This window comes from Leucopleurus acutus, assembly GCF_964270905.1.
Source record: "Leucopleurus acutus genome assembly, chromosome: 12".
Classification (NCBI taxonomy): domain Eukaryota; kingdom Metazoa; phylum Chordata; class Mammalia; order Artiodactyla; family Delphinidae; genus Leucopleurus; species Leucopleurus acutus.
The window spans coordinates 21,680,164-21,697,248 of NC_139154.1; the positions used below are offsets into that span (position 1 = coordinate 21,680,164).

General features: G+C 46.8%; 1 protein-coding gene and 1 pseudogene across 10 annotated transcripts in view; both read left to right on the forward strand.

Annotated features, from left to right (window-relative positions):
- The window catches only part of IL1R1 (interleukin 1 receptor type 1), a 178,887-nt gene that overhangs the window by 101,227 nt on the left and 60,575 nt on the right, over positions 1–17,085 (forward strand). The gene's annotated exons all lie outside the window — the stretch shown is intronic.
- LOC309969813 (protein LSM14 homolog B-like) lies at positions 40–951 on the forward strand (annotated as a pseudogene). The gene has a single exon. The product of its transcript is annotated as a protein LSM14 homolog B-like (transcript).

Below are 17,085 nucleotides of genomic sequence, written 5' to 3' on the forward strand. Positions count from 1 at the left end.
AGAGGCCCGCATACCGCAAAAAAAAAAAAAAAAGACATTACTGTGTGCGAACCTCCGAAAGCTCAGCACGCGCTCCCTGCTATTGTTCAGTCTTCCCTGGGCTCGGCCTCCTCCTTCCAGCCACACGTGCCTTCCAGCCCCTTCCGAGGGATGCCGCCCTACAGCCAGCTGGCCGCCAGCTCCCTGCTCAGCCAGCAGCATACCGCTTCCTTGGGTTTAGGAGCTGGCTTTCCGGCTGTCTCAGTCAGCAAGAGCTCCATGGTGGAGCAGAGGCTGTCCAGACTGGTTCTCTTGATAACCTGAACACCAAAAAGCTGTTACCTGGCAAGGGCACCGTGGGGGTGCAGCTCAACGGGTGCCCAGCCCCCGCAAGCAGCAAGGCTGCCAGCGATGTAGCTCAGCCGGCAGCTGGGCAGACTCAAGGGCAGGTGAATGATGAGAACGGAAGACCTCAGAGGAGGCGGTCGGGGGACAGACGAACAAGGAATGGCTCCAGAGGGCAAAGCCGTCCAACTACCGTCAAGGAAAACACAATCAAGTTTGAAGGCGACTTTGACTTTGAGAGTGCAAATGCCCAGTTCAACCGAGAGGAGCTGGACAAAGAATTTAAGAAGAAACAATTTTAAAGACGACAAAGCTGAGAAAGGGGAGGAGAAGGACCTGGCGGTGGTGACCCAGAGTGACGAGGCCCCTGCCTGAGGAGGACCACCTGGGGCCCAACTGCTACGATGACAAATCCAAGTCCTTCTTTGACAACATTTCCTCCGAGCTCAAGACCAGTTCCAGGCGGACGACGTGGGCTGAAGAGAGGAGGCTCAACAATGAGACCTTCGGGGTGTCGGGAAGGTTTCTTTGTGGCCGTAGTTTCCGGGGTGAATTTCGAGGGGGCAGGGGCAACGGTGCAACCCGTCGTAACCCGACTTCCAAAGAGCTGGGACTGGCCGGGTGTAAGGAGGCAGCTGAAGGCTCTTGCTGAAGCGGCACAGACGCCAGACTGTGTCTACGAGGATGCTGGAAAACGCTGCACTTACTGCGGGAGTCGTGGGTCACTTTGTTTACTGAGTTTGGAAAATTCCCATGCTACTGCTTATGTTTTGGACTGAACTGAACTTGGACGTGGTCTGAGTTACAACCACTTTTTTGGGGGGACGCGTATATGGGAAACTTCTTTGAGGTGTCTTGGCCTATTTTTCCTTTTTAGTTGTGCACAGCCCGACTCTAAGGTTTTGGTATTTTGCAGAAAGGTTTCTAGAGCGAAAGCGTGATCCTCACTTTGTGACCGTTTTTGGACAGCTTTGATTTTTTAACGTGGAACCAAGTCCCATTTGGCAAATGTGGCAGCCAATCGCATCTCTGTAATCCAACCGGCCTCTGGTGCTGCTGGCCTGGTACCCACTGCCACAGGCGGGGCCTAGGAGCCAGGCATGGCCAGCATGGGGGCATGGAAAGTGGGGTGTCCCACGATCATGTTGTAGAAGCAAACCAGACGACCCTGACATCCTAAGCGGCGACGTCAAGGTAAGGTGCTGGCAGAGGGCTGGCGGGGTCGGGGTTGCTGGAGGCGTAGGATGGGGCCCTGAACGGGAGGGAGCTGGGAGCTGTCACTTGGAGTGTGGCTTCCGTAAGAATCCGGGCTGGGGGTGAGCGCCTAGGACAAGCTTCTCTGCGGTGTCCCTCTCCCTCCTGCCCTCTCCCTGCCAGTCCCTGACCCAGGCCAGTCAGCGTTGGACTCTGGCCGAACACTGTTCGGTGTCTCATCCACTTGGAAATGAGCCAGTCTTTTTTTTTTTTTTTTGCAAGATCGGTTGACCGAGAACATATTTCCTCTCAATTGTAAATAGTTCTGTGTTTTTGTTTTACTGGTGGGTGGAGGGAGGGTGGGGAATATAAATTTGTGGCATGAGCAAAGGGATCAGACCTTCAGTAGAAGCGTGCGTCCCTCTGACAGGGCATTGTGGTGAGCATAAGCGCCTTGGTAATTAAATCCCTTTAAGTAGGCGGAACGGTTTTAGTTCTGTGTCGATTAAGTTACTGTAAAAGCTTAGGTTTATTTTTGTAGGAATTAATGGCTAAGAATTAGAACACAGCAACGCGGCTGCTCTGTTGGAGCAATGTAAACTTGTAATTATAAACAAACATGCAAACCTTTAAAACTCTCTTCTTCTCTGCTCTGAAAATAAATAATCTTGTTGACTCTGTTAAAAAAAAAAAAAAAAAAGAATCAGCAGAGTACCAATCTGCACATGTATGTGAGGAAATTACCTGAGGCCAGAAAAAGTACCGCTCTGAAAGGATTAGATGGTGCAGAAGGCCAGGAATAATTTCTATTCCTACCACCCAGGCTGGAAAACCTAATTTGCAGGCATTTGGTAGAGGACTAAGAAGGATCATGCTTCAGCAGTGGGGCAAAATGAACCCTAGACCCAATGCTGCTGTGCCCCTGCCTAACAAGGCACAAAGCAGCACCCCAAAATCATCAAACATTTCCAAGAACTCAAATGCATCCCAGAACACAAAAATACCCAGCATCCAACAAGTCAAAATCCAGAATGTTTGGCATCCAATAAAAAAAATTCACCAGGTATACAAAGAAGTAGGAAAATAATGAGGAGAGAGATCAGTCAATCAAAACCAGCTAAGAACTAACACAGGTGTTAGAATTAGCAGACGAGGACCTTAAAGCAGCTTTTTATAACTGTATTCCATATGTTCGAAGAAGTAAGTAGTGAATTGGAAGATATGAGAAAGAAAGACGCACCTCTAACTTCTAGAGATGAAAGCTACCATGTCTGAGACGAAAATATACTGGATGAGATTAACTGCAGGTTAGACACTGAGGAGAATAGATGAATACATTTAAAGACACAGCAATAGAAACTATCAAAGTGAAACAGAGGGGAAACAAACAAACAAAAGAACAGAGCATCAGTGAACTTGGAACAGTTTCAAGGAGCCAAATACACATGTAACTGAAGTCCCCCAAAGGAAGGGAGTAACAGACGAAATATTTGAAATTAGTGACCAGAATGTTTCCAAATTAGATGAAAATGATAAACCCATAGATCCAAGAACCCCAACAAACACAAAGAAAAATAGCGTTTCATCATAACCAACTTGCTTAAAGCCAGTGATAAAGAATAAAATCTTAATAAAAGATTAAAGATTAAATTAAAATTAATTAAATTTTATTAAAATCTTAATAAAAGCCAGAGATTAAACACACTTGCAGAGGAATGAGGATGACAAAATGGCAGATTTCTTACAGAAACCATGCAGACTAGCAGACTTTGGAGCCTTATTTATAAAGTACTGAAAGGAAAAAAAAAACAAAAACCCTGTCAACGTAGAATTCTATACACACTGAAAATATCTTTCAAAAACAAAGTTAAACTGTTTCGAACATAAAAGGCTGAATTCATCACCAGAAGATCTGAACTACAGAAACATTAAAGGAAATCCTTTAGGCAGAAAGAAAATGATGATAGATAGAGATATGGATCTATTCAGAGGAATAAAGACCATGGGAAATGGCAATGGAATTATTACTTAAACTTCTTTAGAAGAAAATGGACTGTTTAAACAAAATAATAATAGTACAGTGCAAGGTTTATAACATATGTAAAAGCAAAATGAGTGACAAAAATAGCACAAAGGCCAGGCAGGGAGAAATAGAAAGGTAGTATCGTAAAGAGAAATTTTCATCACAAAATGTCTATTTAAAAAAGCAGAGGGGGCTTCCCTGGTGGCGCAGTGGTTGGGAGTCCGCCTGCCGACGCAGGGGACGCGGGTTCGTGCCCCGGTCCGGGAAGATCCCACATGCCGCGAAGTGGCTGGGCCCATGAGCCATGGCCGCTCAGCCTGCACGTCCGGAGCCTGTGCTCCATAACGGGAGAGGCCACAGCAGTGAGGCCATGTACAGCAAAAAAAAAAAAAAAGCAGAGAAGTGTCAAATCATAACTTCAGCTTCCACTTTCAGGAACTAGAAGAAGAAACATTACACCCAAAGCGAGCAGAAGATAAGAAATAATAAAGAACAAAGCAGAAAGCAATTAAGTAGAAAACAGAAATACAGTAGAGAAAATCAATGACACTAAAGTTAATACTTTGAGATCAGTAAAACTGATAAAGCTCTAGCCAGAATGATTAAGAATAAAAGATAGAAGACAGAAATATCAATAGCAGAAATTAGATGATATCACTGCACTACAGTAAAAATATTAAAATAATAAAATATTAGGAACAAAATTATGCAAAAAATATTGACACTTAGATGAAATGGACAAATTCTTTGAATGACACAAACTACCAACCTCACTCAAGAAGCAGGAGATAACTTGAATAGCCCTCTATCTATTAAAGAAATTGAATTTGCAGTTAGAAATCTTTCCACGTAGAAAACTTGAGGTTTAAATAATTTCCCTGGTAAATTCTACCAAACACGTTAGGAAGAAATAATATCAGTTCTGCATAAACTCTTCCAAAAAATTGAAGGGGAGTAAATATTTCCCAACTCACAAGTTCGTCCCAACTCTAAGAAGCTAGTATTACTTTGGAATCAAAACCGAAGTGAGAGAGTGACTTGGACATATGTACACCACCAAATGTAAAATAGATAGCTAGTGGGAAGCAGCCGCATCGCACAGGGAGATCAGCTCGGTGCTTTGTGCCCGCCTAGAGGGGTGGGATAGGGAGGGTGGGAGGGAGACTCAAGAGGGAGGGGATATGCGGATATATGTATATGTATATCTGATTCACTTTGTTATACAGCAGAAACTAACACAACATTGTAAAGCAATTATACTCCAATAAAGATGTTAAAAAATAAAAACACCTTAAAAAGTATACCAGCACAAGAAAAGAGAGCTATAGATCAATATTTCTCATGAACACAGATATAAAAGTTTTAAACAAAATAAAATCTAATCCAACAATGTATAAAAAGGCTAATAAATCATGGCCAAGCAGGCTTTATCCCAGGAATGCAAGGTTGGCTTAGTATTGGAAGATCAAGAAATGTAATTCACCATATTAATAAAACTAAAATAGAAAAACCATATATCATCTCAACAGATGCATAAAAATCGTTTAACAAAACCCAATGTCTATTCCCGATAAAAATTATCCAAAAATGAGGAATACAAGTATACTTCCTCAGCCTGATGAAGGGCATCTATGGAAGATCTGTAGTTAACATCATACCTGATGGTAGAATACTGAAAGCTTTCCCCTAAGATCAGGAACAAAGCAAGAATATCCACTTTCCTCATTTCTATTCAGCATTGTACTAAAGGATCTAAAAGGTCAAGTAAAAGAAACAAAAGGCATCCAGACTGGAAAAGAAGAAGTAAAACTATATTTGCAGATACCATGGTGGTCTATATAGAAAAGCCTATGGAATCTATTTTAAAAAGCTACTAGAACTAATAAGCGAGTTCTGTGGGCCACAAGATCAATGTACAAATATCAGTTGTATTTCCACACACTAGCGTTGAAGATCCAGGATTGGCATTTAAAAGCAATACCCTCTACAGCAGGATCAACAGTATGAAAACTCTGAGATAAAATAGAAGACTTACAAGACCAGCATGTGAGGAGGTAGCCATGGGAGGCTGTCCTTCCCTTGAGCCCATGGTGGGCGAGGCACTGCTCTTGTCTTCTGTTCCTGCTCCCTGCCCTCCCTGGCTTATGCCGCTCTCTCTGCAGAGACTTTTTCAAGATCTTTCCCAAATCACTGGCTTTTACCGGGTCTTTCAGGTACGTAGCTCACTTCTTCTATACATGGAGCAGGGAAAGCAGAAAAAGCACTTGATCCTTTTTCAGCCATCACCAGTTCATTCCTGAGATGCTTTCCTTTTCATGAAACAGCATGGGGAAAGAAAACTCTCATCCCAGGAAACTTAGGGCTTTCCTCTGCATTCAAAACAGGATGCGCTGGGACCCCTTCTTCCTGCTCTTAGGAAAGCCTGGGTTCTAAGTGGGCACCTTCTCTCTGACACTGTTTCTCTGTGTCATTATTCCCATGGCCAGGTTGAGTTGGGCAACACCAAGTTACTTGATAAACACATGGTTAATATGTCAAAGCAACAGGAAAGCACTGTAAGTGATTATTATTTCTTAGAGAATAACAGAAAGGAATGACAAAAATATAGAGTGTGGTAAGACTTTTCAATTTCGTTTACTAGCATACTTGCATTTAAAATCTTTGGCCTTTTTATTTTAAATTGAAAGGTAATAAATGTTCTGCTGCTGGTTTTATGATCCTGTGAGTAGGGACTACAGTGTTGCCTCTGCTAGAATTCATTGCGGCGCAGTAGAAGTATGGAGTGATACTTGCTATAAAAACTCTACACCCTCCTCCTTAGCTGGTCTGTTGACTCCTTCTGACATTCAGGGTATTGCTATGGTTGATGTGAGTGTTTTGGGACAGGGGGTGGAGGGATTCCCTTCCTCCCCCACAGAATACATGGTTTTGTATTTTTTATTTCTCTAGTAAATATAAAATCTTATATTTACTAGAGAAATTAAAAAATACTTATATTTACTAGAGAAATAAAAAAATATAGATTGGAAATGGTTATGGGCAAAGCATTATATTGATGAATGTCAAGTAGTTATAACAGTATACAAACTGAGAACATGAACTATAGAGGGAAGGTGTGAAGAGGTAGGGTTGAGCTGAGCCATGAAAGGCAGTCTAAATGATGACCTGGCTGATTGAGAGGAAAGACGGACGTATGAAGAGGTTTCTTGCTCAGGTATAGATTTAAAATGAGCAGATTGTCTATTTTGGATGAAAACCAGCTGGCCAGAGAAGGAGCCCCTATTCCAGAGGCCTTGAATTGTCTAGGCTTTAGAGCAGCAATGTCCAATGGAATATTTTGCAGAGATGGGAACGTTCTATGACTGTGCTGTTCAATATGGCAGCCACTAATGATGTGTGGCTACTGAGCTCCTGAAATGTGCCTAGTACATCTGGGCAACTGGATTTTTAATGTTATTCAATTTTTAACTATTAAAACAGCTTCATGCTTCTAGAGGCTACACGTATTGGATAGCACAGATCTAGAGGAATACGAGAGGGAATCTTTAGTCCTGAGAGCCCATGCAGAAGTCACACTCAAGGGATCTTCTGTGTCTCCTGCCCAGAACTGGTACCAAGTCTGGATCCTGAATCTTTTATGCCGTTATTGGGAGATTGGGATCGTAGGCTTCTACTACTGTCACTCTCAGAAAGACTCAAGGCTCAGTGACATTGGCCTCCTCTGAGGACAATACCAGCTATGTTCTTGACCATAGGCTGAGCTCATCAGCGGGTCTAACCATCCCAGAGTTGGGATAGCTCAGCATCCACCATCAAGGCTCTCAATTCAGTGACTTACTAGTAAGGACGCAAGAGGCAAAGAAGGAATCAGTGGTACCAGGGCCTCTTCTCCCACCCCTTGGACACAGCTCTCCTCCTGCCTCAGGGGAACAGTGATTATTATTGGAGTAGCTCACCAGCTGCCGAGTTATTGCCAAATTGCTTGTTCTGAGGAAAGACAAGAGAAATGAATAGGTGAGTGTTAATACAATCTTTGGACATTAGCGAAATGGTTCAACAGCTCTGGCGCTCCTGAGTCTGCCCAGATTTTCTTTCTGCTTCTACTGTCAGAAGTCGTGGCCTGCTCTCACTCTTGCAAGTACCTTTGCTGGCAGACGCTTACTTCCCACGGGTCACACTATTTCTTGGAAAACCATTAAAGGACAACACTAGAAACTAAATCATTCTTGCAGTTAGCATTTGCAAAGTACATGGTTACCTCTTTTACCCAAGATGGTATATGTAAAGCTAAACCTATTTGACTATCTCATAACTCTTATTTTTCCTTTATTTGCTGGTGAGACAGTCATCATCTTAAGGAACCTTGTAACTGGGTAGTGTTCAGACGTGATGCTGGAGAAGGGAGATAGGCATCATTTTAATTCATAGAGACTTTGCATGCTGGGCTGACTCTACATGGTGCAGGATGGGCCATGGAGAATCATAACACATTCCTGAGTGTGGTCATTGCTTTGCCTGTCTGTCATTGTGCTACAAACTCAGTGACTTAAACAACAGCCTGTTATTATCTCTCATGGTTCTGTGGGTTGATGGGACTCAGCTGGGTGGTTCTCCTTTGGGGCCTTTCCTGTGGATGCAGTCAGAAAGCAGCTGACTAGGGTTACTGGCTTAACATCCAAGATGGCGCTCCCATGGCTGGGGTAGGTTCTGGCTGTCAGCTGGGGCTGTGGACTGGGGTGCGTCCATGTGGTCTTTATGAAGCTTCGTATTTCTAATAGTGTGGCAGTCTCAGGAGAGTCATACTTCTTACCAGGTAGCTTTGGGCACCAGGAGTGAGTGCTCCAAGAGACCCAGAAAGAAGCTGAAAGGTTTTTGATGATCTTGCCTCAGAAATTTCAATTCCACCTTATCCTATTGGTTGGCATTGGTTAAGTCACTGATTCGGGGGGGCCAGATTCAAGGGGAGGGAATCTGACTTCGCCCCTTAATTAGAGGAGTGAAGAATTTGCAGCCATCTTTAATGTACTATAGCGATCATACTAAAAGGAAACCACTTAGAGAAATGAAATTGGCAGTTATATTCAGGAAGTATCAAAGAGTTGAGCGGCTGCAACATGAAAATCTGGATTTTGGAAGGTGCTTGGGGAAAAGGGAAAGTGACAAAATTTAGGGATGAATTATAGAAATTTGCAGAGCACCAATGGTGGTGGGACCACGTAGAATTACCAGGAAAGACTGTTAGATTTAAAACTGTGTTTAAGGAAAGCAGTACTTTTGTTACATAGCTTGCACCTGACTAAGCACAAAGGTTTCAATTGGCCCTGCTTGGATGACGTGGGAAGCTGGTAATGGCTGCCTTTTGGATGGGGATGGATGATTTGGTCATTGGTGCCTTCAGTGTTCTGTTTTGAAGCAATCATCAAATCAAAGACAGCTGGTAGAAAAGAAAAGGCCTGCCAGTCTGGTTCTGTTAGGTTACTAACAGTTCTTGGAAGTTACTGAGTCTATCGGCCTCTGGAACTTGCTGTGCACTTTCTGTGTTAACATGGGAAAAACCGGGTACAAGGAGCCTCTGTGGTCATTTGCCTTCATTGAACAAGATGAAGGCTGCAGTTGGAACTAAGGCTTGGCAGGGCAATGTCTATCTTTTCTTCTTCATAAAAGAGGTTAAGAAATAGTTTATTGTCCGTGGAAGTCTTATGATAGTTTATACTTTCTCCCCAGCTCTCCTCTCTAGTTCACACGTGGCTGTCTGACTGGTAGAGGTCTTACAAAATCAGAGGAACTTGGGCAGAAAGATGATCACAGAAGCCCACACAAGACTGCATAGAGAACGATTAAAACTGCGAAGTATTACATGGAAAGAGACACAGGTTTAAAAAGTGATTATTTGGAGCTCAGTGGATGGAAAATGTGTGAAAGGAGCAAAAAACTAGGCCATAGAAGGAAGTCCATCTAGGACAGTGGTTTTTAAATCTATCTCAGGGAACGCTGTGGTTCTGTGAGCAGTTACCGGCAGTTCCATAAATAACAAAAAGATAGGCGTAGCCAGAGTCACAGAGGCGCAAATGTAATTGAAAAAAAAATTTCCCACAACTGAAGTCAACTTAGCTCATGAATCCTCATTTCCATCTGAGGCCAGAAGAAAATCTTGCCAATGCAGAGTTGTTTAGTCTCTGCTGGGTCAAGGCTCCGTCTCTTTGGGGAAACAGCACAATCTATTCAGAATTTTCCCTCTTCAAGTGGCTTTTTTTCTCTGGACAGTAACTGGGGCTCTTCAGGGGTGGTGGAGATGGAGGTATGGACGGCTTGAGGCTTGTCCTGGCATCTGGATACGGCTTCTGCCTGCTGGCCAGTCCTCTGGACTTACAGCCTTCAGCTGAGATCCTGCTTGCCCTACTGGTCCCCAACTGCAACGGCTCATCTCAGTCCGTCTGAAGCCCCCTTGGAGGGTCTGGGACTCTGAACATTCGAGGATACACTGGACTTAGTGAGGCAGCCTGGCCCCAGGTTCGGGCAGTTCTGCTGTCGGTCTGCCCCTCGGAACAGGCCATGCTGGACCCCAGACTTTGCCATGACATGGGCGGTGTCCAGGGCTACGCCAAGGGGAGCCCAGGGATGCCTCTCTCTTCCAGGGTCCCCTCAGTCTCTTCTCTTGGGAGGAGGCTAGGGTGTCTCTTGTTTGGCGGTGGTGGAGAATGGGGGTGCTGGACCCCCTCTCAGCGACCTTCCAGGGTCAGTAAACACCAGGGGTCTCCCCTCTGCTTTCCTTCTCACCTGCTGGTTAACTCTGCTCCTTTGGGTGGGAAAAATGCCTTTCATTCTTGACATGACCGTACCTCCTTCTGAACTCGATGGTTTATGATATAAACTCAAGGCTCAGAGTTCTCCAGCACTTTGGCTTTGGGGATTCAAGGAAACAATCACACAAATGCTCCCTCTTTAAAGCTGCCAGTGCTAGTGGGAATGTTTATAATGGACAATCCTTCAAAGCGTCATGCCTCATAGGCCATGGGGAATGCCTTGTGTTTCAGATCACCAGAGCATGCTGTACTGGTCAGTGGGGTGCTATTTCGTGTGCATATTAGCTATTCCTCCAAGGAGGGTCATGTGATCTGAGCAGCTTGACAGGTCGGAGAGAGGCTGAAAATCCTCAGGGATATGGTCTCTCTTAAGGAAGGTGGCCCGGGGTGGCAGACGGTCAGGTCTCCCAAAGGATAAGTTTCAGAGGTGGGAGGGTAGTGAGGGACACACACTCCAGGAGGGGTCCCGAGGCTCTGGGTGTTATTTCTGTTCCTCGTACGGTTTTGTCGAACACACCTGTCCTCATTTTCATGAAGTGGTCTCTGAACTGAAGCACACGCCCGCACCCAGAGCACTTGTGCGGTGCTGAGACCAGAGCAGGGAGTGATGTAGGGTGACAGTCTCCACCCCGTGAAGACCCTCCAACCCAGGGTGGGGTGAGGCAGGTGGACACACCTGTTACCTAGGAGAGGAAACAGAGGGAGGAGAATCCAGGGAAGGTGGTCAGCATCACTTTGTGAGGGAGGAGATGAATTCATGGTCCCAGTAGAGCAGTGGCTGTAGGTGGGAAGGTCAGGTCTTCAGATCCCATCCCTATAACGGGGGGGGGGTGTTTGAGGGTCCCACCTGGGTTTAGGGGCCCCGGTGTCTAGTGGAACAGCTGGGGTAGGGGTAGGTGGGAAGCATCGAGAACATAAAAGAAAAATAAAAGGAAAGTCTAATTTTTTACTTCTACATTATTGCACAAATCAATTTTCTTTCTACTTGTGAACTATTCAGAAATCTTCATTGTATAAATAGTAAGACAGTTTATCGCTTGTGAGATAGTTCTGCGGTGTCGAACTGTGTTAGTTTCATTCACTGCCACTCGGACACACTCACTGAAGTATTTTCAGGTGGAGGATACAGAGGGAGGGCATCACTGTAGGAGCTTGGACGTACGCTTGTTCACAATCCTGCGTGCGCGTTGGAATCATCTGGGAGGTTTAAAAACCCTGAGGTTTGGGCCTCAGTTGCAGAGTTTCTGCAGGGACTGATCTGAGCGTTGGGAGGTCCAGATGCCCTCGGTGATTCTAACATGTGGGCCAGGTTTAGAGAACGGCCACCTAAACAGGAATAAACTAAGAGATGGGACATGTGATGAGTTCTCATAATACTATGTCACCAGCCCCAGATGTGAACCAGTTCCTCTGAGAAAAAGGAACCATACATGTTCTAGAAGCAGCTAAAATAAAAAGTGAGAAAATGTCATCATTCAAGAGGTCGCAAGGCAGCATTAGGGCAGAGGCGCTGTTGCTGTTGTATCGTTTATGCTTTTTTTCCATCGCAGAATTATCTGGGGCAGCTGAGGCCCAGGTTTTCTCAATTCTTGAGTTTCTGATGTGGTTATCAAGGGATGGGTTAGGGAAAGGAGTGCCTGCCCAGCCTGGAAGGGATACAGGAAGGGGTGGTGTGTTCTATTAGAAAGGAAACAATCATCATTTACTCAGTGTCTCCTGGAAGGATGGCCTAGGTGGTTCTCAAAACAAGCTGGGGTCCGGTCACTTGCTGGAGGTACGGACTGGAAGGGGAAGGGCCGCTTGGAGCCAAGCGCGCGCTGCCAGGATCCCAGCATCCTCCCCTCCCCCACCCCCAGAGGTCTAGGTGTGACCCATTCACTGCATTCCTCTGAGTTCAAAACGAACCGGTGGGGTAAGTAAGTTTTAAGCTTAAAAGCACACGAGGTCTGGCCAATAAGTCTGGTATCGAGACTGTACCACTTGCACTGCTGCTTGCCCATTCAGGCGCTTAACTGTAACAATAAAAGTAGCAGGTGATTCGTGTAGTAGCAGCTCCGCGCCTGGCCCAGGTTTACAGCATTAAATCCTTTAATAGCCCCAACCGCTGCACGAGGTGCGTGCTGTTAAAATCCCTTTCGCAGAAGAGGAAACGGAGGTTCGCAGAAGTTCCGACTCGACCAAGTTCACAAAGCTCCGGAGGCTGGCCGCCGGTCAGGCTCGGGGACAGAAGTGTGAGTGTCGCTGGAGCCCGGGAGCCCGGCGGGTCGGCAGCTCCGTTAGAAGTCGTGCCCAGGGACCCCGCCGTGGAGGGGGGCAACCGACTGGCGAGGTCTCGGTGAGTCGCTCCATCTCAGTCCGGGGGGAGCGCGCAACAGCCGTCCGGGGCCCCTCGCGGGGACGCCAGGGGAGGACGGCACCGGAAGGGGCTGGCGGTCTTCCCGTCTCCCGAGTGGGGCGGGGTGGGAGCCGTCCGCCCCCGCGGAGCCCGAGCCGGAGCCAGAGCCGCGCCCGCGCTTCCCGGGCGCGAGGGCGGAGCCGGTTGGGGCGCACAGCCCGGCCCGGAGCGCGGGGATGTGATTCTCGCCCGGCTCCCAGGGCGCCCCCCGCCCGGCCGGCCTCCCCGCTCGCCGCCCGCGGGGCGCCCAGGTAGGGGGACGCTGGGGCGCGGGGCCGGAATTCAGGCGGGTAGGGTTTGCGGAGTTAGGGGTGGGAGGCGACTGTGGCTTTGGCACCTTCGCGGAGTCCCCTTTCCCTGTGCAGCGCGCAGAAAGCGTCCTTTCTGTTACTCTTGGTTGTCAGTTTGTTGTGTAAGAAGGTGATGGTAGTTTGATTTGTGGGTTTATTTTTATTTTTTGGGGGGGGGGTTGTTTTTATTCCTGTGTGAAGCGGGAGTAAAAGTTGTTCAAATCTGTCTTTGGGGAACTTGGCAATCTTTCTGGAGGGTTGCTCTAGGGTGTGTCTGTAAATTGCATCCAGGCGTTTTAATCCGGCCAAATTCAACTGATTTGGGAGTGGCCCTCTTTGGGGTTTAGGGTCAAAAGTGTTGTCTTCTCGAGAAGATAAGGTATGAATTCCCTAAACACAGTGGGGAAGGGTACCTTGTGGCCCCTTCAGATGAAGGATGATGCTGGGTGGTGTAGCTACGGACACCAGGAAGACACTCATTCACAACAGGCACGTCCAGCACTTTACAGTTTATAAGGCCCTTTACACTTTTTTTGACTTCACATCTTTTTATTTGAAAGTATTTTGTATTTGATTTGTGTTACCAACACCCTAAGTAAGTTTCTAATGTAAAGACAAGTTTGAAAAGGTACATTATTACATAGGAAGGGAGCTTTAAAAAGATACAGACCAATCCTGAAAGTAGCATGGCATGGAATAGTTATTTGACACTACATAGTTTAGCACTTTGTCCATTTTATCCATATATATTATTTATAAGGTGCCCCAAATAGAAGGTTTAAAATTAGGTTAGTAATTATTTGTTTTAATATTTCACATTTATTTAATGAAAAAGTAGTTACATTAGATGTCTTTGTATGTGTTTAGGTACATTTGCACATCTGCATGTGTCTGGAACTATTATATGTATATACACGTGTATAAAGTTCCTGACACAAACCTGAATTCTAGGTGTCAACGCTCCACTTTTTAAATAGGAAGAACCCGGGGCTTGGAGCGAATATAGCGCCACAGAATGACGATTCCAGTCGAGATCTGCGGGACTCCAGAATCTTCTGAACCGCACCACTTTCTTCTTGCACGCTTGGGGGTCACATCCACTCAGTGTGGTCAAACACTGTACGGTTCTTTTAGATTTACTTAAAAGACAGATGTGGAAATAGATAGAACTGGGGTCTAACTGGTGAATAGGGAGATCCCATTTCTGAGCTCACACTAGCCAGTGGCTGGGAATCCAGTGTGGCCTCGCCTGACCCAGAGGATGGAACTGGGGGGACGCCCGGCTGCAGCCCCCAGGGGGCTTGGCTGCTCTGCCTGAAGCAGAAACCAGCACATCGGGGGCCTGCAGGTCCGCTCTCTGCTAGGAGCCTCCGGGTTTGGGAGCCTCCTCGAAGCCCCTTTACACTTTCTGCTCTTCTATCCTCCCAGCAGTCTTGTGAGAGACATGCAATTATCACCCTCATGCTCCGGCGGAGGAAGCAGAAGCTTAAACAGGGTGGTTAACTTGTTGGAGGGCTGGCATCCGGAAGGAGACAGAGGCCTCTGGACTCCACACCCTATGGCTTCTACTTTATGGCATGATAGTTCCCAGTGGTCCTACCTTCCAGGGCTTCTGGAAGGTGGATGTGCAAAATGGGACTCTGGGACCGTTAAGAAAATGAGGAGAGCTACGGGTGGTGCTGGGGAAGGCGGCTACCATTTCCCCACCCAGTCTGCTATGCAGCTTCAGGCATCTTTTTCTCTCTGGACTCCTTTCAGTTTCTTATCTAGTATATCCTAGTTAGTATTTCATTTAATATTCTGTATTCGTATCCTACCTTAAGTTTTGTGCTAGACAGAAACGTGGGGCCTTTGGGATGGGATTTGATGGAGAAGGGGTGTGGCCGTTGTGTGGGAGCCCTGATTTATTGTGTCTTGTTTGGCTGGGTGCCATTCTTCTGTGTGTGGAGCATCTCGCGCACCTGAATGTCCTCAGGGGGCCTCCCTGCGGTTCCAGGAAGGATTGACCTGAATTCTCACGTGAACTTGGCAGAGGCCGGAAAAACCCTCCCTGTTTCTAATAGGCTCTGCGGGGCCCTTTGTGGGCTTTCTTTCATGGCTCTGAAACACGCAGCATCTTGAGTAATTCCTTCACTGTTGGTGAAACACTATTTAATTTTAGATTCACTTAACAAATGTTTATTGGAGGCCTACTGTGTGCCGGGGACTGTTCCATGTACTGAGGATAGAGCAGTGAACAAGATAGATGCAAATTCCTGTCCTCTAATGGATGGGCGTCCTCTGGGTGAAGTCACAGGACATCGGAGGTCTCTCTGCATAATGAGGTTCCTGGAACTTTGCCCCCTTGGACAAAGTGTGGGGAAACGGACTGCCCTCAGGCAGGTCGTCGGTTGATATACTCTGGCTCAGCCATGGCCTTGGACCAGGACAGATGGAGAGCCTGTGACTGGGATGCATCGGTGGGAGGTGTGTCCACCTGGACGTAGGTAGAGAGGTTGTGGAGAGAACATGTCATTGATCCAAGTGGCGAAGCTGGACAATTGCAGCGAAGCTACCATAGCATAGCGGGTAGGGGAGCGCAGAGGTTATTATTATTGTGGTACATGATGGACTCAGTGTGAACTTGCCGCTTTGAAGGACAGAAGTCATCAGGGGCTCTGCCCCGTGATGCTCCCCATTTGCTGCTGTCAAACTTGCTTGCGTCTTCCTCCCTTGGAGGTTGTCAGGTGGGCCGACAGGACCTGCACTGTCAGCAGCTTTGCTCCCTCTCTGCACCCACCCGCCCCATTGCCTGCCGGGGCCCCAGGCAACGCTGCTGCAGCCTCCTGGCCGTGGCGCGGGAGCTTGTAGAGTGATCTCCCTAAGTGTGGGAAGGGGCTGGGTTCCTCGAGGCTGCGGGTCGCCGGCGTACCTTTGGATTCGGCGCTGGCCCCTCTTTTATGCGTGCGGCGGAGTAACAGAGACAAGTTTTTCATTCCTACCTGTTCTGGAAAGGATTTGTAAGATGCTATGAGTTAACAGTGGGAAGAAAGTAAGACAAGAATGGAGACAAAGAGGAGTCTAGAAATGTATAAAAGGTAAAGCTGGATGACCTATGTGCTTGTTTTTATTGAAGTAGAGTTGACTTACAATAATTCAGGTGTATAGCAAAGTGATTCCGTTATTCATATATAAAGATATTCTTTTTCATATTATTTCCCATTATGGGTCATTACAAGATATTGAATATTGTTCCCTCTCCTGGTTGTTTAACTGTTTTATACGTAGTAGTTGTGTATCTTGTAAGGTGACCCAAGGGGGGCTGCAGGGGCGGAGGAAAGCACAGTGCCCCTCCCTGCTGGTTCCTCTGCACCCCCCGGGGCCCTCCCACTGCTGCTGGACCGACGGCAGAGCAAACTAACGAGCATCTCGGGGTGCGCCCGGGCCCTGGTGTTTCTAAAGCCCCCAGGGTGGTTCTAGCGAGTAGCCAAGGCCGACAGCAACAACACACTTTCCTGCAGGCAGTGGGAGAGGGGACGCCTGGCAGAGAACAGCTGCGCACGTGTCTTCGAGATGAAAAGGAAGTCCTCAGGGGATGCAAAAGCATTCCTGGTAGAGAGAAGAGGGAACTCTCTCCTGAAGGTCCCCATTTAAGAGGTACAAAGAGCGAGTTTCAGGGCATCTCTTGAGCGACCCCCGCTAAAAGTGTAGTTTGGTGCATTTCAGCGGAACTCAGGGTGCCGTCGATGGGGGTGGAGGAGCATCTTGGCATGCCGGGCTCTGCGCCTCTGGCTTCCCAAACCAGAGAACGCATGGATCCCTGAAAATACAGCCGATGGCTCCTGACCAAGAGTCAAATTAAGAGTTAGCTGCTGTCGCTTTATTTTTATATATATATATATTTTTAACATCTTTATTGGAGTATAGTTGCTTTACAATGGTGTGTTTGTTTCTGCTTTATAACAAAGTGAATCAGTTATACATATACATATGTCCCCATATCTCTTCCCTCTTGCGTCTCCCTCCCTCCCACCCCTCCAGGTGGTCACAAACCACCAAGCCGATCTCCCTGTGCTA